Here is a 26,046-nt window from a genome sequence, read left to right as displayed (position 1 = left end):
GTCAAGCCCCAAATTCCAGAAAATTAAAAGCCAAAAATAAAAACAAAATCCTTTTATCCTCTCCAAATTAGTTAATGTGAATTAAATTGCCCCAAATAACATTTCCTGTTATGAAATATTTCAAGTATATTGAGGGGGAAAAAAGCACACAACTTAAATAGCCTTGCCTCTGTTATTTTTCTGTGTTTTTTAATATAAATTTATTTATTTACATCCTGGCTGCAGTTTTTCCTCCCTTCTCTCCTCCCAATCCTTTCCCTCAACCCCCGCCTTCTGTTCCCACCACCCAATCCACTCCTCCTCTGTTTCTGCTTAGGAAAGAGCAGGTCTCCAGTGAGTATTAACAGAATGTGGCATATCAAGTTGCAGTAAGACGGAGCACCACCCGTGTATTAAGGCTGGACAAGGTGACCCAGTATGGGGAGTACGGGCCCAAAAGCCAGCAAGAGTCAGAGACAGTTCTGTTCCCACTGTTAAGAGTCCCACGAGAGGACCAAGCTACAGAGCTGTAACATATATGCAGAGTGCCTAGGTCAGCCCCATGCAGGCTCCCTGGTTGTGTAGTAAAGGGCCCTGGCATGCTAAGCAAGCTCTCTACCACTGAGCCACACCACAGGGCATGGGCAGTGGGCTTTAACCTGCTAACGACTGCAAATTGAACCATTTGGTTTTGTATACATGCAATTTCCTAGCTGAGAGCTGATTGCAAATTTATGAATACGGTGTCTGAAAAAAAAACACAAGGTCCTTAGCCAAGCCGGTAATTGAGTTTATAGCTGTCAATGTAGCTGTCAATTTGATTTGTACTTGAAACTAAAATAATAAAGACATTGCCAAATAAGAAGAACTTCCTGGGATTATGGTTATGTAAAAATCAAATTAGATGATTTGCAAACACAATTAGATGGTGGGGATATTAAACTTCAGTAAACCAGTTATTTCACTGGATCATCTGTTAACCCCTCTTAGAAAATGTGTGAGCCCTGTACACTAGACTTGGATGCCACTCACTGCACCATCATAGCTTTCTGAGACTGGAAGCTCTTCTATCCACCTCAGACAAGCCCACCAAACCACATGCAATCAATAAAGGATCGTTAGTCCCCCTCTGCAGTGACATTAGAACCAGCTGTGAGACACTGGAACCAGAAACCTCAGCACGAAGAAACTGAAAACAGAAAAACAAAGGTGTCAGTTCCCAGGTGCTGAGAGAGGCCTCCCTGGTGCCTCTGCATAGTGATGGAAACTGTTATTACCCAGAAGGATATTAAGCATCAGTACAATGAATGTCCATCTCAACTCCGAGTGTTAATTGGTTATCAGTGTAGCTGCATGAGGGTTATCAGCATAATTTCCCCTGACAAGTTATTCATTCTGGGATAGGGGGACCATGAGGACTCTGCTGTTAGATATCAGACATCTGTAACGCCTGTTTCTATTCTCACCCAATCAGCAGGTACTGCAACCTGGCTTGACAATGATAATGGCATGCCAGAGGAAAAGTTGTGATTTACTGAGATGTTACCCTTTTGTACAAACATGGCCAGGTTCATTATCACTTCTAGAAAGAGTCTGCCATGGGAGTGACAACTCATGTTATGAATGGCGTTTTCTAAACATCCAGAAACAAAATGCAATGGGCTTGGGATCTGAAAACACTTTATAAGCCGACCAAAGCAAATGAGTATGCACTGTGGAATGACCTCAGCCTCCAATAGTGCCAGCATCTAACTTTATGAATTGCAGAGAATCCTAACTGAGAAAGGATGACAATGAGTAGAAAGAATGTTTGCAAAAGAGGAAAGTTAGCATCCTGACCAATTCTAACATCTGCAGAAAACCTTTGTGCGAGTGTAGAAAGCAGAAAGAGAGGAGACCCCATCTTCCCCGTGTTCTTTCCTTGATCCCTTTGCTTGCTATTTAGGCCAAGACTGATCCATGCGTCATCCTTTACAGAGACGGTGGGAAAGGGTTGAAGAGAGGAATGGAAGCAGATCTCAATTATCTATGGCATGGCTTTATTTGAAAAGGACTAAATATAATTAAAGATAATCTTACTAGCGTGCGTCAACCCTTGGATTCTTAAAGACCCACTTATTTGAAGCATTCATTTCCATAAAAGCTTTTGCATGAGTTGGATGCTTTTAACTTTCACTCTATTAGTTGGAAGTGGTCAGAAAGGCAGCTATTCCAGAACAGTGGGCTGGCACTGAAGAATCTCCAACCTAGACCACCAATTTCATCAGTGAAAGATTATGATTCTAGACTTAACAGGGATGAATACTTCAACTTTATAATGATGCCTTTCCCTAAATGTCCTACATTCTGGCATGCAAAGGAAATTACTGGGAAATTTTCAAGTTTTAATGTCCAATCTACCAGTAGTTAAACATCTGTCCTATTCTGGAACCATCTTTACTTGAAGGCAGCAAGTAGCAGGCACTTCCTACTACCAGAGCAACTGGATTTATACAAGCAAATGGGTCCTGCATGTCCAGTCGATCAAGCAGTCCAGGCAAGAACAATTTCTTGCCCAAATGGCTATTTTTGCCAAGGTGAAGATAACATATGAAGTGTCTTTAAAGCCCATCCTCCTCTCTGAAGTAAATCGGTGTTGTCAGGAGCAGACATGTCTCACTGTCCAGAAAGTCTAAATTTTAAAAATATTTTAAATGCCATATTCTGTAGGTCTTTGAAGTATTTGAAGATTACTTATCTATCTGAAATATCTCTATGTATACCTAGAAGACTTAACTAACATGGCTACGAGTATGATTATCATAGATGACTAATTATTAATCTATTTTTAATTATCCATTACAATTTTAAATGAGCTATACAAACATAATACCTTAAACAAGAGTAGAAATATACACACAGTATAACAAAATTAACTTTAAATTTGTATCAATAGACTAAAATCTATACCAATGTAAAACATTTTAAACAAGTTGTTGCTCTTTAGAAGTAAGTTCCTTAAACTACCCTTTCTTCCTATTATATCTATATCATATCCCCTTTTCTTCTTTAGAAAGAGATCACATTTATAATCAACCTGCTTTAAATAAAAATACTAGTTTTTTCTGTCCCACACCAGAGGGCTCTTCTGATTTGGGACACAAAAATCTCTTAACCTTTTCTTTTAGCAATATGTTTGGGTTTAGAGAAGGAGTGAGCCAATTCCATCTCCAAAGCTAGCTTGATAATTTTGGGAAATTGGGCATGGTTTCTCTTACTACTTCCTGCTGGAGGGGGGTGCTGTATCTTATGGGGACACAAAGAAAATTTTAGGATTATGGAGTAGTCCGTGAGGGTAAACCTCTGAGCCAGTTGCCTTGAAACCATTCTGGATGTTGGATCATCTGGGCCATGGTGTCATTGGAGACCTTTCAAGTGGTCTTGGCTGATCAAACCTGATGTATCTTAATCTGGAACAAATCCACAGCCTCTGGCTTTCTGTGGAAACAAAAGCACAGACTCTTTTCCAAAGTAACATATCCTTATATCCAAATTTTGAAGTCAAGGTACCTTTAAAATTTACATATTTGTTTAACTCAACAGCTTTTATGATCAAATCTTTTTCTGCAGTTAAAAATCCCAAAGACAACATAAACCAGATTGTCTGTGCAATATCCATCTTTACAGGACTGAAATGCTGCTGTGGCTGCTGGCTCTGCCCACCTCAGCTTCCCAACATGGCAGTGGTACAGTTTATCGCCAGCTCTGGGTCTAGAAGCAGTTCTATCAAAGCAGTACATAGCCCAGAAACTTTTTTTTTAACTAGCAAAGGCTAAATCCACCATGCAGCAGAGTAAAGTGCTGCTTGTAGACTCCTCATTCCCGCCACACTGCAGGTCAGATGCACATGCCAGGAACCCGCCATAGTAGCTCAAACCAGCAAGCTGCCGCTAACTTGAGAAAGACAACTAGGAAGCTGTTTTTAGCTCTGTTTTAGACTCTTTTTTCTCAGGTTTTAGGTGGAAATTCTTGCCAACACATTGGACGCCATTTGTAGCTAGAGTTCCTGCCTGGCCCAGTCAGGACAAATCTCTCTTACCCACCAGTCCCACAGTCACTCAGACCCAACCAAGAAATCACACAGAAACTTACATTGTTTAGAAACTGTATGGCCATGGCAGGCTTCTTGTTATCTACTTCTTCTATCTTAAATTAACCCATTTCTATTAGTCTATACTTTGCCACATGGCTTGTGGCTTACCAGTGTCTTTACATGTTGCTTTTCATGGCAGCAGCTGGCGGTGTCTCCCTCCAGCCTTCTACTTCCCAGAATTCTCTTCTCTCTTGTCCCACCTATACTTCCTGCCTGGCCACTGGCCAATCAGAACTTTATTTACATAGAACGATATCCACAGCAGCCATCTAGTCAAGGAAAGGGAAGAGGTCTCATGTGTGTTCTCAAATAAGCCACACACTTAAAGCCATGGTCTTGTAAATTCAGATTAATTTAAATTCTTCAAAAAACTCCTGTTTTTGTGGGGGTTGGGTTGGTTTTGTTTAGGCAAGGAGCAAATGTTTACATTTAAAACCATGACCTCTGTGTTTCCCATTGAAAGCATGCCTTCTTTGGCTGCAGACAAAAAATAAAAAATTAAAATTAAAATTAAAATTAAAAAAAAAAAAACTAAGATTATAGGAGTTCCAAGTGCCTGGCAGGAAAGAAACACGTTTTTCAAGTCACTGGGAAAAGCTGCAGCATTTCTAATCCTGTTTTTCAATCAGAATTACATCACCACCAGACTGATGACTCATGGGCATGTGGCATAAGCTGCAGCCTTCTGGCACTTCCATCACTGGGACACCTATGCCTGAGGGGCAAAGATGTCTCTAGCCAGGGACATAATCTCAGAAACCATCGGCCTGTCTGAGCTGAACGGAGAGGTTCACATTCTTATTTGTGCTCAGGAAAGTGTTCAAATGAAGTCCACAGCTGTGTCTACCAAACATTCACATTTCTGCCCCACTCCTAAATTTGCTCATGAGCCCTAACACCTGCAAAAGCTAGAGAGGGTCTGTGTTCACTTAGGTGCATTAGAGCGCAAAGAGAGGAAGGTGTTGTGACTAGAAAGCCCTGCCTGAGAACAAAAAGTGGGAGGGAGGGGAAAAGCCAGGAACTTGAGCTCTCAGAAGGGCACAGGCCCTGGCCCTCACTGCAGCTGTGGTAAAGAAAGAAACTCAGAAAGAAGAACACAAAGACAGAGATGTTCCCAGAGACGACAGGTATCGTCTTGATGGCCAATATCTCTCCCAATATCAATGAATGTTCCTTGGACAAATATACAATACAGCAGCAAAGCTAGCCTTTGTGGGTGATAAGAACAAACAGACAGGCACTTCAGTTTGTGCCAAAATTCTGTTCAAGTAACTATACAACACTCATTATACAGATACTATGATACCCCACAAAAATCCCAGAATCCTAGAGGAAAGAATTCTGTCTCTGAGTTTCACACTTCTTGAAGATCTAATCGTGGCCCATAGAAAGTCTCTGCATCTCAAATAATCTGTTCTCCTTGTAATTAAATTAATTAATAATGTCCGAGGAAACTGTTATATTCACAGGGCTGTAGAGATGGCTCAGCAGTTAAGAGTACATACTGCTCTTGCAGATGACCTGAGTTCAATTCCCAGGATCTATGCTGGGCTTCTACCAACTGCCAATAGCATTAGTCCCAGGGGAATTATTATGTCTCAGGCCTCTGTGGGCACCTGCACACACATCTACACTCACACACACATACACATAATTTTAAAATAATCAAAGGAAATATTCAAAATCTTATATTTGCAGAATATATAATAAGGGTATTCATAATTCATATTACAAATAATTTATATTTATAAAAATACATGAATTTTTAAAAATAAGTACACTTTATAAGAATATAGTTACTATAAATAGTGATTCCTCTAGTGGATTAATTTTTTTGCAAAACAGAGTCTATTAACAAAGTAGCCATGGCTAGGTATGGTGGTGCACGCCTTTAGTTCCAGCACCTGGGAGGCAGAGGCAGGTGGATCTCTGTGAATGTGAAGCCATCCTGGTCACATAGTGAGTTCTAGGAAAGTCAGGACCATATAGAGACCTTGTTTCAGGAAAGAAAAAAAAAACAATAATAACAACATGGCAGCCAGCATGGGACCCTAACTATAATCTATTGAATATAAGTGTAAACAAGTGAGTTGTTTATTATTTATATGTTTTTCATTTTTGAAAAAGAGAATTTATTAACAAGGTAGCTAAGCCTGAGGGAAGACTCAAATCTACACCTCTATTCTCACCAATCTGGTAGATTTTAAATATAATAATAGTATCAGGATTGTGGAAATGTGGTTAATAACATTATGTCTGGATGGAAGCATGTTCTGCCTCAACTTGAAAATAATGTGTTCTAATCTAGTAAATTTGATAATGTATAACCCTAACACACATGCGAACACACATACACAAACACATTTATATATTTTATTTTTATATTTATACGTTTATATTTTATATAATAATTATATATGTAAATCTTATTATATATTCTTAACAAAGAGTTAGGGATATAGCTCAGTGGTAGAGCAATGACATGCAACACACACACACACACACACACACACACACACATATATATATGCACTATAATTTGGGAAGAGGCATCTTACAAACCATAGTGGAAAACATACAGAATACAACTAATTAATCTACAGGAAGGTTACCTTTTGTTCACAGCTCAAATTTGTTCGTAGCTCAAAGTAAAATTATCATTTACTCAGTGCCAAGTGCCCATCTCACTAACAGCCTCAAACAACTTATATCTAAAACCTACAGACCATAGAGGCAGTGCTGCTTACTGGCTTCTCCCCATGGCTTGCTCAGCCTGCTTTCGGTTAGAAGCCAGGGCCAGCAACCCAGGGAAAACATCACCCACAATGGGCTGGGCCCTCCCCCATCAATCACTAATCAATCACAAATGCCCTACAGCCCAATCTTAAGGTGGCCTTTTCTCAGTTTAGGCTCCTTTCCAGTGACTGTAGAGCAGTGGTTCTCAACCTTCCTAACGTTGTGACCCTTTCATACAGTTCCTCATGTTGTGGTGACCCCCAACCATAAAATTATTTCATTGCTACTTGCAGAACTGTAATTGTGCTACTGTTATAAACTGTATGTATTTTTTGGAGATAAAAGGTTGCCAAAGGGTCCATGACCCACAGGTTGAGAACCTCTGTTGTGTCGCATCGATATAAAACCAGCCAGTACAACCATCCCCCTGTCATCTTGACACATCAACACATCACTATTAAGCCACAACCTTTCCTTTTTTGCTCATACCCCAAAATCTCAAGTTAATATGAACATCACAATATAAAATATTTCAAATTTTAAAAGGCCAATATTTTTTAAAAATTCAAACACTTAAAAATTCAATCTCACCAGGCAGTGGTGGTGCACACCTTTAATCCCAGCACTCGGGAGGCGGAGACAGGTGGATATCAGTGAGTCTGAGGCCAGCCTGGTCTACAAAGTGAGTTCCAGGGTGGCCAGGGCTACACAGAAAAACCCTGTGTCCAAAAAAACAAAATTAAAAACAAAACAAAAAAATTCAATCTCTTTAAGGGGCCCCCTGGCAGTAGAATCAGGATCCATCCCTAGTACATGAGCTGGCTTTTTGGAGTCCATTACCTCTGGTGGGACACCTTGCACAGCTTTGATGCAGGGGGAGTGGCTTGGATCTGAGTTTTTATGCCTGGCCCACAGTCAGGACAAATTTCTCTTACCCGCCAGTCCCACAGTCAAGACCCAACCAAGTAAGCACACAGAAACTTACATTGTTTAGAAACTGTATGGCCATGGCAGGCTTCTTGTTATCTACTTCTTCTATCTTAAATTAACCCATTTCTATTAGTCTATACTTTGCCACATGGCTTGTGGCTTACCAGCGTCTTTACATGTTTCTTTTCATGGCAGCGGCTGGCGGTGTCTCCCCCCAGCCTTCTACTTCCCAGAATTCTCTTCTCTCTTGCCCCGCCTATACTTCCTGCCTAGCCACTGGCCAATCAGAACTTTATTTACACAGAGCGATATCCACAGCACTTCCCCTTTTCTTTTTTTTTTTTAAGGAAGGTTTTAACTTTTACATAGTACAATTACATATAACAAAACAATTATCAAGCAAGAATTACAGTTACAATATTAAAGAAGATATCCTATCTATCTTATATTTGTGAGTCTAAGGTTTTATATCTAACTTATCTTTTATCATAACTGAGGAAATTATAACTATCTAGTCTTCAACCACATCAAAGACCTCAGAAGGATATAATATTACCTGAGAACCAGGAGAAGGATGTAAGCATTATTCAGAAGTCTTGCAAGAGTAGACAGAGACAGCTGGCAGCCTGGACAGTCACCTAATGTTCCTTTGTAAAGCTGGGGCATCTGTCTTCAGCCCACAGGGCTAGAGTCTCTTGGTCACTTTTTTTAGTGTCCTGTAGAATGTCTGGCAGTTTCCTCTGAGAAGCAGGAACCTGAAGGACCATTTTTTCAAGCAAAGTTCAGTGGTCACCTTTCTAGGGGTCCTGCATGTCCAGTTAATCAAGCAGTCCAGGCAAGAACAGTTTCTTGCCCAAATGGCTATTTTTGCCAAGGTGAAGATAACATATGAAGTGTCTTCAATGCCCATCGTTGTCTCTGAAGTAAATCGGTGTTGCCAGGAGCAGACATGTATCACTGTCCAGAAAGTCTAAATTTTAAAAATATTTTAAATGCCATATTCTGAAGGTCTTTGAAGTATTTGAAGATTACCTATCTATCTGAAATATCTCTATGTATACCCAGAAGACTTAACTAACATGGCTATGAGTATGATTATCACAGATGATTAATTATTAATCTATTTTTAATTATCCATTACAATTTTAAATGAGCTATACAAACATAATACCTTAAACACAAGTAGAAATATATACATAGTATAACAAAATTAACTTTAAGTTTGTATCAATAGACTAAAATCTATACCAATGTAAAACATTTTAAATGACTTGTTGCTCTTTAGAAGTAAGTTCCTTAATCTACCCTTTCTTCCTATTATATCTATATCATATCCCCTTTTCTTCTTTAGAAAGAGATCACATTTATAATCAACCTGCTTTAAATAAAAATATTGGTTTTTTTCTGTCCCACACCAGAGGGCTCTTCTGATTTGGGACACAAAAATCTCTTAACCTTTTCTTTTAGCAATACGTCTGGGTTTAGAGAAGGAGTGAGCCAATTCCATCTCCAAAGCCAGCTTGATAATTTTGGGAAATTGGGCGTAGTTTCTCTTACTACTTCCTGCTGGAGGGGGGCGCTGTATCTTATGGGGACACAAAGAAAATTTTAGGATTATGGAGTAGTCCATTAGGGTAAACCTCTGAGCCAGTTGCCTTGAAACCATTCTGGATGTTGGATCATCTGGGCCATGGTGTCATTGGAGACCTTTCAGGTGGTCTTGGCTGATCAAACCTGATATATCTTAATCTGGAACAAATCCACAGCCTCTGGCTTTCTGTGGAAACAAAAGCAGAGACTCCTTTCCAAAGCAACATATCCTTATATCCAAATTTCAAAGTCAAGGTACCTTTAAAATTTACATATTTGTTTAACTCAACAGCTTTTATGATCAAATCTTTTTCTGCAGTTAAAAATCCCAAAGACAAGACAAACCAGATTCTCTGTGTAATATCCATCTTTGTAAGACTGAAACGCTGCTGTGGCTGCTGGCTCTGCTCACCTCAGCTTCCCAACATGGCGGTGGTACAGTTTACTGCCAGCTCTGGGTCTGGGGCCATGTGTACCATCAACTATCAGAAGCAGTTCTATCAAAGCAGTTCATAGCCCAGAAACCTTTTGTTGTTGTTGTTTTTAACTAGCAAAGGCTAAATCTACCACACAGCAGAGTAAAGTGCCGCTTGTAGATTCTTCATTCCCTCCACACTGCAGGTCAGACACACACACCAGGAACCCGCCAGGAACCAGCCATAGTAGCTCAAACCGGCAGGCTGCTGCTAACTTGAGAGAGACAACTAGGAAGCTGTTTTTAGCTCCTTTTAGAATCTTTTTTCTCAGGTTTTAGGTGGAAACTCTTGCCAACACGTTGGACGCCATTTGTAGTTAGAGTTTTCCTGTCTGGCCCAGTCAGGACAAATCTCTCTTACCCACCAGTCCCATAGTCACTCAGACCCAACCAAGTAAGCACACAGAAACTTACATTGTTTAGAAACTGTATGGCCATGGCAGGCTTCTTGTTATCTACTTCTTCTATCTTAAATTAACCCATTTCTGTTAGTCTATACTTTGCCACATGGCTTGTGGCTTACCAGTGTCATTACATGTTGCTTTTCATGGTGGCGGCTGGCGGTGTCTCCCCCCAGCCTTCTACTTCCCAGAATTCTCTTCTCTCTTGCCCCGCCTATACTTCCTGCCTAGCCACTGCCTCAACTGAATGTACCAGGCTCTGCTGACTCCTCATGGAGGACTTACCTTTTCAGAGGAGGGAATGGAAGGTGGATTGAGGTGGGGACAGGAGGAGAGAAGACAGGGGATCTGTGATTAGTATGTAAAATGAATTAAATTTTTTCTTAATAAAAAAGTCACATAAAAAAAGATCCAAATTCTTTTAAAATTCAAAATCACTTAACTGTGAGTTCCTATAAAATCAAAAATGAATTAAATACTTTCTTACTTCAAGAAGGAAGAACCAAGGCACAGTCACAATCTGAACCAAGAAAAACCAAAACCTAACAGTGTAAATAATTCAATGTCTGGGATTCACTCACTATTTCCTTGGCTCCTCCAAGGGAGTGTGGTCACTTCTCTGGCTCCGCCCTCTGCAGCACACACAGCTTGTCTTCTAGCTCCAGCTGGCTTCACTCTAAGCCTTCTGCTGCTCTTGGTGGTCATCCCATGTTGCTGGCATCTCCAAAATGCTGGGGTCTTCTTCTGCTGCAACTGGGTTGCATTTTCACAAATAGCCTCTCTTGGGCTCTCCTCAGGGACTCTAGCCCTGCCACACAGCACCAAGCCTCAACTACTGTCCATGACCCCTTCATGCCTTCAAAACAAATAATACCTGAGTGACCCTCTACCACCAAGTTTGGGTGCCAGTGCAAGGCATAACCTTGACCATATCTGGAACACAGATTCTAGGTGCTGACTCTTAGGAAACACTTCCCAGAAGATTTCACCTCATTAATATTGGTCTCTTCTATTTATTTCTGTTGGTTGGTTGGTTGGTTGGTTGGTTGGTTGGTTGGTTGGTTGGTTTTTCAGGACAGGGTTTCTCTGTGTAGCCTTGGCTCTACTGGAACTAGCCCTGTAAACTAGGCTAGCCTTGAACTCATAGAGATCCACCTGCCTCTGCCTCCTGAGTTCTGGGATTAAATAATGCTGGTCTCTTCTTAATCACCACTAATTTCTCAGCTCCAGTTGACAAGCATCAATTGTCCCCATAGCACAAAGATTTCCCTTTGGTGGTGCTGGTCTCTTGTTAATCACAGCTGGTTATTCAACACCAGCTGACCAGAACAATAGACTCTTAATTCAAAATAGCAGATGGCCCCATAGAATCTTTAAACTTCCCTCTGAAATTTCATAAGCCAGGCCTCCATCCTCCACATTTCTCTGAACATTCTTATCTTTCAAGCTCTTTCAGAACAGATCACCATGCTTTGAACACTCAATGGCCTTTCTAGATCCATGTCCCAAAATCCTTCCACAATCCTCCCAAAGAAACATGGTCAGGTCTGTCACAGCAATACCCCACCATCCTAGCATCAATTTCTGTCTTTGTCAGGGTTGTTATTACTGTGATAATAAAGCACCATGACCAAAAGCAACATGAGGAGGCAAGGGTTCCTTTGGATTATGCTTCCACATCACTGTTCATCATTGAAGGAAGACAAGACAGGAACTCAAACAGGGTCATTACCTGGAGGTAATAGCTGATGCAGAGACCGTGGAGAACTGTTTACTGGCTTGCTCCACATAGCTGGCTCACCCTGCTTTCTTATAGATTCCAGGACCCCTAACCCCGGTATGGCATCACCCACAATGGGCTGGGCCCTCCTCCATCAATCACTAATTTTGAAAATACCATACAGCCAGATCTTATGGGGGCATTCTATCAATTTAGGCTCCTTCCTTTCCAGTGATTCTGGTTTGTATCAAGTTACAGAAAACTAGCCTACATACTGTATCATCAACTTCTCCAGAAAAAAAAAAAAAAAGTGAAGTTACTTTATGGGTTAAATGGGCAATACTTAAAATCTTGATGTCATCTTATATATCCCTTCCTGGTTTTTACCCCCAAATCTTCAGTCTTATCTTGATGAAAGTGATTTTTCCTTCAATAGACACTTCTATGGCTCCATTTTTATATTCCATGGTTATATTTTTATATCCCAAGGGCTGTAGCAATGACTGTCTAAACCAGCTGAGTTTTACTTATTCACACAGTCAATTAAATGAATTCTCTCTGTGGTATCATGTGTATAAAAGAAGAACCTGGGTAGTGAAAAATTACTTGTTTGTTTAAGTGCTTTTAGAAAATGTTGCTAGCCTCATCCCCATGGGCATATCCAGCACACAGAGGAAGCATAACAATAGATTTCACACTTATTTTTCATTAATTTATACAAATTAAAGCTTCTGGCAAGATGTCAACCACCCTTATTGATTACCTCCTTAGTTCAGGGCATTGTGTGAGTTACTAAGGGAATAGAGAGATGTATGAACAAGAACTTTGTAGTCCATAAGTGACTCAATCAATTACTTACACTGGTTGAAATTATGACCATTTGAAGTGTCCCCTATATTTATAGAGATTAATGGCCAGAATTGTTAATCCTCTGCTGTCTCTCTTGCCTTTAGTCCTTTAATTTACCAGTGGACTACACACAGTGATTAATAAATCCTGGTCATAAGCACAGTCATTTTTGTATCCTAGTTGAAAAAGCATCTTATTCATCCCTTCTCTAACTTTGAAGATAACCAAACAGTCAACAGGGCTTGTTCTTGAGACATACCCAGTGCTCTCATTAGCCCTCATCAGCCATCACCCATTTCCATGTATATAGTGATATTTTATTGGTATTGAAATGTGATTTTATTTGTATGTTAATAAAGTTGCCTTGAGGTCAGAGCAAGCCAGAGCAGAAGCTGAGTGGTAGTGGTATACGCCTTTAATCCCAGCACTTGGGAGGCAGAGCTAGGTAGATCTCTGTGTGTTCAAGGACACAGTCAGCATGGCAGACACATGCCTTTAATCTCAACCATAGAAGACCTGGAGGTCTGTACAAACAGGCAGTGACAAGGAGGTCATGTGGCTGGGTTTACAACCAATGAGAAAACAGAACAGAAAATCTATAAAAAAGATAGGACACACAGAGGTAGCTCTCTGGCAGAGAGGAAGAACAGCAGAAGCGGTGAAGGGTAAGGTTTTTCCGCTCTTGCTCTGACCTCGTGGTTTTTAACTCTGCAATTGGTTCTGTGTTTCTTATTTAACAAGCCAGTTACGTCTACAATTGGCGCCCAATGTGGTGAGAATTCATTAAAAAAACCGCTTGCCTTGGCAGTGGGTCCGGCTTCCCGCCTGGGCGGGCCCGGCTCCCTAGCTCCCTAGCCCCAGCCTAGCCCCGGCCTAACTCGGGGCCTAGCTCAGCTTAGGACTCAGGCCTTAGCTACCTTAGCTACAAGCGGTTACAGCTGCAGCTGGAGTTACTTGCTTAAAAAGCGGGTGCTACAAACAACTCAGGCCTGCGGGAGCTACCACTAATTGCAGGAGCTACACGCAACTGCAGATAGGCTGCTTTTGGCTGAAACGCCAGCGCACGTGGTCGGTCGGAGCTTAAGGAAGCCACAGCCCAGGCTCGACTCGGCTCAGACAGAAACATTGAAGCAGTTGGATTCAAGCTTTTAGCCAGAACGTGGCTATGCTTTCTCTCTCTCTCTCTCTCTCTTTCTCTCTCTCTCTCTCTCTGGATTCCCACCTCAGACACTAGGTAGCTGTTTTGAAATTCCCTCAGATTTCTACTGTTCTATGCAGAATTGGTAAGTCATTTATATCAGATATTTTAAAGGAAACTATTTAAAAGAGATTTACTTCCACATTTTTAAAAAAATGGGTTTTATGTGTACATTGGAAGAAAATTGGGCTTTGCTTGAAATTTTAGGCAGTATGGTAATGGAACAACTATATGAGAAGATTAATGTTGATCGAATTATGTACATTATTATTCTTCTTATCCTTATTTTACAATTTAAAAAGATAGTCAATTTAAGTGCCAAGATAAAAATTTCAGAAAAACCTGTTAAACCTGTTAAAATGAATTATAGAGAAATTCAGATTCAGAAAGAAGAAATTAACAGTGAAGTTGTTTCAGGATTGGATTATAAGGTTACAGAAAGAAAGCCTGTTTTCACACAATCACCCTTAATTTATCCGGTAACCATACAACAGCAACCTGGTCAAGTGAAAACGCAAAATATTTGGACTCCAGTTGAAATGTTAAACTTACGAAGGTTTAAGGAAGCAATAGTATCTTATGGCATGCATTCTCCATATGTAAAACAAATGTTAAACTCCTGGTCAACTTATAATAGGATTATACCACATGACTGGCAGGAGCTGGCACAGGCAGTTCTGGAACCCAGTCAGCAGCTCCACTGGCAAATGTGGTTCAAAGAGGAAGCTAAAAACATAGCAAAACAATGTAGGGATAGAGGTATACAAATCTTCCAGGATCAGTTTGTTGGAGAAGGCCAATATGCTGCAGTAGAAACACAATGTTTATATGATATCCAAACTATAGTTCTATGTCGAATGGCAGCCTTGAATGCATGGGACAGAGTTGAGGAACCAGAAAAGAAAACTGAGTCATTTATAAAGGTTATACAGGGTCCAAAAGAATCTTTCACAGATTTCTTACAAAAACTGACTTCAGCAGTAAAGAGAATGGTCCCAAATTCAGAAGCTAGCCAAATAATAATTGAATCTTTGGCTTTTGAGAATGCAAATGCACCATGCAAGAGAATAATCCGGCCGTTAAAGGCAAGATCTGCATCCTTGGAAGATTGGATTAGAGACACGGTTAATGTTGAGGCTCATGATCATGATAATATGTGGGTAGGAGAAGCAATTTCAAGAGGTTTGAGAAATGTTAGATGTTTTGGATGTGGAAAACAAGGACATTTGAAAAGGGACTGTAAACAGGGCACTTCTAGAAACAATGTTTCTTTAAGGAACAATGGCAACAGAATGCCCCTTCCTTCTGGAGTATGTAGAAGGTGTGGTAAGGGAAGACACTGGACCAATGAATGTAGATCAACAAGGGACAGATAAGGTAATACTTTGCCTCAGTCTTTGGGAAACTCCCAGAGGGGCCTCAGGAAGGCCCCTACAGTGAATCCAGTTCAGACCTTTCCTGAAATCGTAGAGGAGACCCCTACTCAGAGCAGTTAAATAACCAAATGCCTATTGGAATAAACCAGGCTACTCAGAGTAATGGAACAACTGAGACAGAGAGAACAGAAAATTCAGGAGAAACCAGGAAGAAAATTTTTTTGCAAACTTCTATAAATGAACAAAGGCCAAAATTAACAATAAAAATAAATGGTGTTTTATTGTCAGATGCTGATGTGACCATAATTGCACCAGAATTTTGGCATCCATCTTGGCCTCTTCAGGAGGTAAATGTTCAACTGTTAGGAATTGGAATATTATCTCACGTTAAACAGAGTGCAAGATGGCTCGAATGTATAGGCCCAGAAGGACAGAGAGGCAGATTAAAACCATATGTGGCTAACATAGCTATGAACCTGTGGGGTCGAGACCTGTTACAACAATGGAATACTCAGATTAACATCCCTCCAACCTCAGAAATAAATCATAAACTAGCACATGTTTCTGAGAGAAATATTAGAAGGTATTATTCTAATGAGTGGTCACTAGCCATCCATATTATACAAGAACAGGGCACAAAAACTGATGATCTTCCAAAGACACCAACAGCTCTACCTTTGAAATGGTTGACAGACAAGCCTGTATGGGTTCATCAATGGCCTTTAACAACAGAGAAACTCCAGGCTTTAGAAGAGCTGGTAGAAGAACAGTTAAATGCTCAGTGTATTGAAGAATCTACTAGCTCATGGAATTCTCCTGTATTTGTTATTAAAAAGAAATCTGGTAAATGGAGAATGGTAACAGACCTTAGAGCAATTAACAAAGTAATTGAGCCAATGGGCTCTCTACAATCTGGAATTCCTTTTCCTACTCTGTTACCTAAAGGATTGCCTCTCATAGTTATCGATTTAAAAGACTGTTTCTTTTCAATACCCCTACAAGAAAAAGACAGAGGAAGATTTGCTTTCACGGTGCCTACTTACAATAATTCTCAACCAGTTAGAAGATTTCAATGGAGAGTCCTCCCACAGGGAATGTTGAATAGCCCAACCCTGTGCCAATATTTTGTACAACAGCCCTTGGAAGTGATATGTAAAAAATTTCCTAAATCTATAATTTATCATTATATGGATGATATTTTACTAGCTGACTCAAATTCAGATACTTTAGAAAAAAATGTTTGAAGAAGTAAAGAAAATATTGCCTTGCTGGGGATTACAAATAGCTCCTGAAAAGATACAAAGAGGAGATTCTATTAATTATTTAGGATATAAAATAGAGCTACAAAAAATTAGACCTCAAAAAGTGCAAATTAGGAGAGATTGCCTACAGACTCTTCATGACTTTCAAAGATTATTTGGGGACATTTCTCATCTACGAACTATTGTTGGGGTAAAAAATGATGAACTGAATAATTTGTTCAAAACCTTAGAAAGTGACAAGGACTTAAATAGTCCAAGAGAATTATCTCCTGAAGCTGAGAAAGAATTAGCCTTGGTAGAAAAAAAAGTACATGAAGGACATGTAGATCATATTGATCCAAAGCTGGATTGCATTTTGGTTATTTTACCTTCTAGGCATTCTCCTACAGGAATATTAATGCAGAGAGAAGATATTATATTGGAATGGATATTTTTACCAAATAAACCAAATAAAAAATTAAAAACTTATGTGGAAAAAATCTCTGACTTAATTTTAAAAGGAAAATTGAGACTTCGTCAATTAGCAGGAATAGACCAAGCAGAAATTGTTGTACCTTTAACTAAACAGGACATTGAAAAATTATGGACAGAAAGTGAACCTTGGCAAAGAGCTTGCAGTAATTTTTTGGGAGAAATTAACAGCAAATATCCTAAAAGCAATAGAATTGATCTTATAAAGAGAGCTGATTGGATCTTACCTCGAATTGTATGTGAAAAACTCATATCTAGATTCGGATATTTTATACAGTTGCCAACAAACAAGGAAAGGCAGGTTACAAATCAGAAAATTTAAGTAAAGTGGTTCAAAGTCCTTATAATTCAGTTCAAAAATCACAATTGTATGCTATTCTGTTTCTATTAATGGATTTTTCAGAACCTCTCAACATAGTTACTGACTCTCAGTATGTTGAAAGAGTGGTATTACATATTGAGACTGCAGAATTTATCCCTGGTGCTTCAGAATTAACTTCACTATTTATTCAATTACAAGATACAATCAGGGAAAGGAGTCATCCTTTATATATATATATATATCTCACATCTGATCCCATACTGGTCTGCCAGGCCCTCTAGCACAAGGTAACGATGGGATTGATAAATTATTGATAGGAAATGTGCTGGAGGCCTCAGAATTTCATAAGAAAAATCATGTCAATAGTAAAGGTTTAAAAAAGGATTTTTCCATAACCTGGCAACAAGCCAAGGAAATTGTAAAGCAATGTCCTACTTGTTCCTTCTACAATCGGACACCATTACCAGCAGGATGTAACCCAAAGGGTACTCAGAGGAATAAAATCTGGCAGATGAATGCGTTTCACTTTGCAGAATTTGGAAAATTGAAATATGTACACCATACTATCGATACTTATTCAGGATTTCAATGGGCATCTGCTTTGAGTTCTGAAAAAGCTGATTCTGTAATCACTCATTTGCTAGAAGTTATGGCCATCATGGGTATACCTGCACAAATTAAAACTGACAATGCTCCAGCATATGTCTCTATTAAAATGAAACAGTTTTTTGCTTATTATGATATAAAGCATATTACAGGTATACCACATAATCCTACAGGCCAAACAGTTATAGAAAGATCCAACAGAACTCTACAGGACATGATAAATAAACAGAAAGGGGTAACAAAAACCCCCAGAAATAGACTGCACAATGCTCTATTAACTTTGAATTTTCTCAATGCTAATGAGAAAGGAACAACAGCTGCAGAGAGACACTGGTTAATAGAAAACTACAGAATTAAATCAGCCTATATATTTCAAGAATGTGCTGACCTCAGAATGGAAACCAGGGTATGTGTTACGTTGGGGATGAGGTTTTGCTTTTGTTTCTACAGGAGAAGATAAGCTGTGGGTACCATCAAAATTGATAAAGGTTCGATTTGAAAAAGAGAGACCTCTTAATTAGAGGAGGTGATGGTTCATCAACCAACATGACCATCCAGTTTAAACTCATTTATACCATTAATACATGCCTTTTCATTTAATCAGATGTAACTCACCAAAAAGGAACCTCCCCAAAATTAGTCTTGGGGAAGGGTTTTTGGTTTTGTCTTTTAGGAGAATGAAGGCTAAGGAATCTGAAGAACACGGGACAAATGAGACAACTGGAGAAAAAGGACAAATCATCTATCCCAGGAAAAAGAGTAAAATGGCCTATTGGTATATCATCTACAAAATTTCATAAATCTTCCTAAATGTTTGTTTCTGCTCTTCTCTAAAAAATTAATACTATTGATCTTCTTGTAGTCTCAGTTCAATTAAAGTTTAAAGCTGACTTTGGAGTTGGAGAATGGCTCTCTCCTCCTTTAAACTCAAGCATGTTGTTAAAAGGAAAATGAAAACTCCCTGTATCATACCAGAAGAAAGAGCCATCTTCTGACATGGGACAGGAGAAAAACCAAATTAATTAAGGGACTATTCTATTACTAATCTCAATTCTTTGATTCTATTCTGATTCTTTAAACTTTTCTTAAAGTATGAATTTTATACCAAAATTTACAAGATATATATATATATTTTAAACTTTGTTAAGATAATAATGGTCATATAGAGTACTAATTAATTCTAGAATAAAGGCTTCGATTAGCTGCCTATACATGTCTTTGTGTTCAAGTCTCTTTTCAGTTTTCTGCAGGAAATCACGGCCAGGCCTAACATCAACTGAAATCTCCAGGAAGAAAATGGGGCCCCACAACGACAATCCCACATGGAAAATAATATCACTAAGCTGACAAACATCATCTACAGATCAGCTTTGGACTACAAAGTGCTTAGAGCAATTCTGAGATGGCTAGCTGAGAAGATCCAGTTTCAAAGACTACTTGAATAAGGACTTGAGATAAACCCTGAACTTTGGAATTATGGATAACAAAGAATATAGTTACCTTTCCTAGAATTTGACAGTTAACCCAAAATTTTTCTTTTCAGAATAAAGATAACTTCGCCCATACCCAGCAGAAAGCAATTTTAAGAATACGACGCCCACATTCTCAAAGGGGTGTTGTGGGGTGGATGGTTTTTTGGTCTTTTTATGGGTATTGGGTCTGGGATAGTTTTCATTGTTTAGGAGGGTTGGTTACAAGTTGTTGTTAAGGGTTAGGAAAAGGGCTAGGCAAAAGGTGCGTGTTAAAAAAAAAGAAAAGAAAAGAAAAAAAAGAAAAAAAGAAAAAGACAATTACTAGTTTTAAATACTTTACATTGCATTGGATTGTTTTATATTGTATACAAATTATTATTATTATTGAGATTAAGATTTTTTAGAAAATACCATATACATATTTCTAATCTTGCTTGAGATATTGTATTTATACCATTTTTTTAACAATGTAATGCAATTTGCTAATCCTTGAATGTTAGTATTACCAACTATTAGGATATATAGAAATGAAAGTTAGTGGTTAGACATTACAATTGAACTTGTAGTCATATTAGGTGTGTTTTCAAGATCAAACAGATATATTTTAGATAGACAGGTCATCTTCAAACCCTTCAGAGATCTACAGAATTTGGCATTTAAAATGTTTTAATAACTTAGGAATTTTTCTTTTTTGCTATGACTATGAAACATGTCGGCTCCTGGCAGTACCAATCTACTTCAGAGAAAATATGGGCATTGAAGAAACTACATATAGAGTTAACTTTCATTGTGGCAAAAGTTAGCCACTGGACAACAAAGTATCCTCGAATCAACTGCTGACAAACAGGACAGACAGGACATGAAACCAAGGACTACTGATTCTTGCCAAAACAAGTGTGGTTGTGGCTTTAACAAAAGGCATCTTCTGAAGCCAGGACAATATGGCACCATCCCTGAAGTGAGTGGCCTTTGCAATCTGTAAAAGGTACCATGCCCTTTTCTTCCAAGGCAGCTGAACAGGGAGTGGGCCAATAGCTTCTGATGTGCAGTGGAACAGCAGAGGAAACAGTTATTCTTGAAGAATAACTAAGCTCACCCCTCTCAATAGTAGACCGGCATTTAATAGAGGGGTGTGGAGAAGAACGGGATGCTGATGCTGAGATGAAGCCACATATATACAGCCAAGAAAAATGGACAGCTGAATTGAAGAAACATCAATAATTTCCAGAATTTAAAATCCTGAATCATGACATGACACTAATGGAATTCAGGTGTTTCTGGTACATGGACTGCTCTCACCAAATGTGAGGTCAAACTGTTGACCATGTATATATCCTAGTTCACAAAAGAGTACGCTAAGCCTGTAGGCTGAAGATGATGCCCCAACACTGCGGAGAAACCTCAGGTGACTGTCCAGGCAGCTGGCTGTTTCTATCAACTCACATTTTTTTTTTTTTTTTGGAAGCTGCTTGCATGCATTTCCTGTTTTTATTTTTTAGGTAGTATTATTTCCTTCTTGGGTCTCTGACGGAGTTGAAGATCAGTTAGTTACAGTTATAATTATCTTTGTTAAGGATTTCAGAAAAACTCACTAAGAGCTGTAAGTGTATAAATTTGAAAGACGTTATAAGACAGTTTGGTTGGCAATATAAGTTCGGATAAAAAGTGAATCAGGTACATTCTGGACTTATCAAAATAGGATAGATAATGGAATTATTTTCTCTGAATTTGTCAAATGCAAATGGACTAGACATTGTTTATTGTTTGTATATATGGTATATATAGTTATTGTACTTTTGTATATAGTTTTTCTTATATTAGTTATAACTTTTTCCTTTTTATTAAAATAGAAAAGGGGAAATATAGTGATATTTTATTTGTATTGAAATGTGATTTTATTTGTATGTTAATAAAGTTGCCTTGAGGTCAGAGCAAGCCAGAGCAGAAGCTGGGTGGTAGTGGTGTACGCCTTTAATCCCAGCACTTGGGAGGCAGAGCTAGGTAGATCTCTGTGTGTTCAAGGACACAGTCAACATGGCAGACACATGCCTTTAATCTCAACCATAGAAGACCTGGAGGTCTGTACAAACAGGCAGTGATGAGGAGGTCATGTGGCTGGGTTTACAACCAATGAGAAAACAGAACAGAAAATCTATAAAAAAAGATAGGACACACAGAGGTAGCTCTCTAGCAGAGAGGAAGAACAGCAGAAGCAGTGAAGGGTAAGGTTTTCCGCTCTTGCTCTGACCTCGTGGTTTTTAACTCTGCAATTGGTTCTATGTTTCTTATTTAACAAGCTGGTTACATCTACACATGTACACCAATTTTATCAACTACATAAACTTAAACCTTTGAAGTCCTTGTCTGAAGAGATGAACTCATGGAAGGCAAATGAGATGTTTATTAGTTCATCATCTCAAAGAACAACTTAGAAGTATCTTGGGACTTGGTTTCTGAGGTTTCAGCTTCCAGTCCCTGGCTTTCCCGTCTCTGGACCCATGGTAAAGCAAAATGTGGTGGCAGAGGCACATGGTGGACCAGATCTGCTGACCTTATCAAAACCATGAAGGACACAGAGAAAAAGTTGGCCAAGGGACAAAGCACAGCCCTGAAAGCCATGTCCCCAAAGCCTACTTCCTCTAATTACATGTTATATCTAAAAGTTTTCACCACTTCCTAGTAGCCCATTAAGTTATGAATTCATAAGCTGACTAATCTATCTATGAGGTCAAAGCCCTCATGATCAGACACACTGCAAAGCTGTCCTGCTCTGAACACTGCTGCCCTGAAATTCTAGCCTTCGACACTTGATCTTCGGAGGAATATTTAAGAACCAAACTACAATATAATGAGAAGAAGCTCATATTTTCATGTTGAACAACACACTGTCTTTTGTAAGAAAAGATTGAAAAGCTTAATTTAGCAGTAATGATGGAGTCATTTGTCTCTCTTGCATTACCAGGGAGTGGGGCGTGAATATTGCTGTTTGGAGAGCAGTCCTGGAGAAGGAATAGATTCTGCAAATGTCCCCAAGCCTCATGGTTGCTATTAGTTTACCTGAAAGCAGGTCTGGTGTGTCTGATTGCTCAGGAATTCATAGGATGTCACTTAATTGGAAATTGTTGAATAAAGAAGACCATTAGTGTGTGATCTGCTATATTCAATAGTTGATTGAAGACTGTTAGTGTCTCATCTACTATACTCAGTGCAATGATTTTTTTTCAAGTGATACAACTTTGACCTGGAGAGTTATAATTTTAGAGTAATTAGTAATAAAAAACGTGGAGTTGAGAAGCATTATCTACTACAAAGAGATATGAACTGACTATTTTCCATGTTATGTTGTACTTCATAGTTTTAGCATTATAAGTTCCACATAACTAGAAATTTCCCATTCACAGGAGAACAGGATCATTTTTTATTAGGAGTTACCAGTCTCAATTTACAAATTCAGAGTCAATCACCTTTCCATCCTCCTTTGCTTCATTTATAGTTGACAAATAATTATAGACACTGGTCTCCTGTTTCTGTGGTTTCCTCTGGAGACTGAACCAGCCACAGTCAGAATACACTGAGGGAATACTGTGTCTTTATTAAACATATACCAGCTTTTCTTTCTTATCATTGTTCCCAAAAAGGATCTGAACTGGATCTCAGTAATTTATATTATGTTAAATATTGTGAGTAATCTAGATACGACTTAAAGTATAAATGAGGCTATGTTTGGTTTACATACAAATGCATTATTTTGTACAAGGGACTGAAATATCTACAGATATTGATAGCCACAAGTGCCCCTCACAGACATTAAAAAGCAGTGGTAGGTTTATGAAGTACAGTGTGATGTTATGATGTATGTACAGTGTGAAATGACTAAACCCCTTATACATCCATCACCTCACAAACATTTTAACATAGACAGCACATAAAATCTTGTCTCCTGGTGATCTTTGGTCCTGTTAGGATTCTTGAAATTCATAATATCTATTAACTACAGTTGTGAGTGGAGATCAGTGTGTCACTAAAACACTCTGCCTTAGCATCTCCCTTATCACAACCACTTTGCTCCTCCACTCTCCAATTTCTGTGACTAAAGTGTGGTATATGTACACAACGGAGCTCTTCCTTATTTACAAAGGAAATTCTGTCATTTGCGGCAACATGCATGAACCTTGAGAACATGACAATAGTTGATCACAGTCCATTTGTTGGCTTTGTTGTAGATGAGCTTCACTCAACATCTAATCTAAAGCACAGCCATGTCGTATCACCCATGGTGACATTGACACAGTGAACATGTGGTCAGGAAGCTCAGCTAGAGTTCATCACTGTGTAGGGAATGCAACTTCTGTGACTCAGTTTACATATATGTTGGAAAGTTCCCACCCATATCTGGTGAGTAAAGGACAGTGCTGCTGTTCATTTTTCTCCTCTGCAAAGATCCTTGTTGATTCTTTTCCTGACTTAGGATGGATGTCTCAGTAATTTTTTCAATCTACCAAATGACCCTCATCAATCACCACTCTCTGGAGATATGGAACACATAGAATGTCAGTTGAGAGAAATAGTTTATGTTTAGGGAACTGGCTTACATGTTGTGGAAGCTATCAAGTCTAAAACCTTCACAGTGGACTGAGGCTGGAAATCTAGGAAGGGATGGGGCTTGAAACTAGGACTATCTGGTGCCAGAACTCCTTCCTCCCCAGAGGGGGTCAGGCTTCCTCTGTCAAAGTCTGATTTTCTGGGGCCCAGACAGCCACATAAGGGCAAGGAATTGGCTTCATTCAGAGTCCTCTGGCTTAAATGATAGTTTCATTTAAAAACAAAAACAAACAAACAAACCTGCACTAAAACTCTAGAATAATATTTGACCAAAAATATAAGTACTATGGCTTAGTCAAGATGGCATAAAAAAAAAAGCAAGCATCACAAAGCCATTGAACTAGAAGCTTTGGTGTGAGAACACAGTGGATATACATACATATATACCGTATACTGCAAAAGACAAATTCTGTAAATGAACTTCCAAAGTCATTTCTTCAGAAATCTAGAGATTTCTTCAGAGAAACAAGCAGGGAAACTGAGACTTAGGGAATCCTGCTCACTCCATGCTAGCTTACCTGCTGCCAAATTAAACTCCCTAGAAGCATTCAGCAGAAACTAGAAGGAAGCACTGAAGGAGAAGGAGAAGGAGAAAACAGAGCAGGAGAAGCTAGTTCTAAAGGTGCCAAAAACAATCTTAAAAGAATCCTCACAGAAAATTTCCCAGAGTTAGGAATAGCAGACAAGACCAAGTCCTCTTTTCATATAATTAAAGCACTCAACATACTAGCAGTTAAGGATACCATGCATGGAACAAATGACAGTTGAGTGCTCTGTCCTCAAGAGGACACCTTTGTCACCCTTCCAGCTCTCATGGAACATCATGGGAGAGGGGACAGGAGGAATGTAAGAACCAGAAGAGGGGGAGAGCCGATATGAAATGCTGTCTTCTGGACATTGCACAGCCATTGCACTTAGGAAACCACTACTGCTACATTTACCTGCACAAGATCAAGCCAGCAAGATCAACCAATACTCCAGCAGGCAACACTAATGGGACTCGGCAGATTAACCTGAAACAGGAGAGGACATGAAGGTAAGGGGTTAGGAATTCTAGGAGAAGTGAGAGGGGGAGGTGTGAGTAGATATGATCAGGATACATCATACATATGTCTAAGAGTATCAAAGAATAAATAAGATATATTTTTTAAGCAACCATCACATGATCTAAGTGATTTACTCCAAGTTCATGGCTGCATCACTGATGGTTCCCTAACATGGCTGCATATTCTTTAAAGTCACTGTTACTACTTTTTTATGAGTCTGTTTCCAAAATGAAAGCCCAAGTCTGACAGGACATTAAATGGGTTGTAGTTGGAAGTTGTCCTGTGTCCTGCCCAGTCCAGCAGCCACTTAGACCCAAATAAACATACAGAGGCTTATATTAATTATAAACTGTATGGCCTAATGGCTTGGGATTATAAGCTAGCTCTTATAACCAAACTCAGCCCATTTCTGTTCATCTATATGTCGCCATGTGTTCTGTGGCTTTACCTGTGTGCCATTACATGCTTCTCCCTGGACAGCAGAATGACATCTCCTGCCTCTTCTTTCTCCTCCTCCTATCTCTCTTGGATTTTCCTGCCTGGCTCCATCCTACCCTGCCATTGGCCACTGCAGCTTTATTTATTAGCCAATGGGAGCAACACATTCACAGCAGACAGAAAGACACCCCACAGCAATGGGTTCTGAATCTGTTATTCAGTGCCAGCTCTCTTCAACCCAGTCTACAGTTCCTGAAATTCTATTCACCAATGAGAAGTAGGAAACTCCTGCTTTGTACATTATTTTAATATTGTACAACAAAGAAATATATAATGGCTTACAACACAAACTTGCATGTGTTTTCAAAATAAGACGAGAAGCGTTGAGAAAACGTTCTTTCCATGATCTTTTTTTTGTTTTTTTTTTTTAACTCTGTGTCC

The sequence above is a fragment of the Onychomys torridus genome, chromosome 15 (genome assembly GCF_903995425.1).
Source record: "Onychomys torridus chromosome 15, mOncTor1.1, whole genome shotgun sequence".
In the NCBI taxonomy this organism is placed as follows: Eukaryota; Metazoa; Chordata; class Mammalia; order Rodentia; family Cricetidae; genus Onychomys; species Onychomys torridus.
This window is presented reverse-complemented; position numbering follows the sequence as displayed.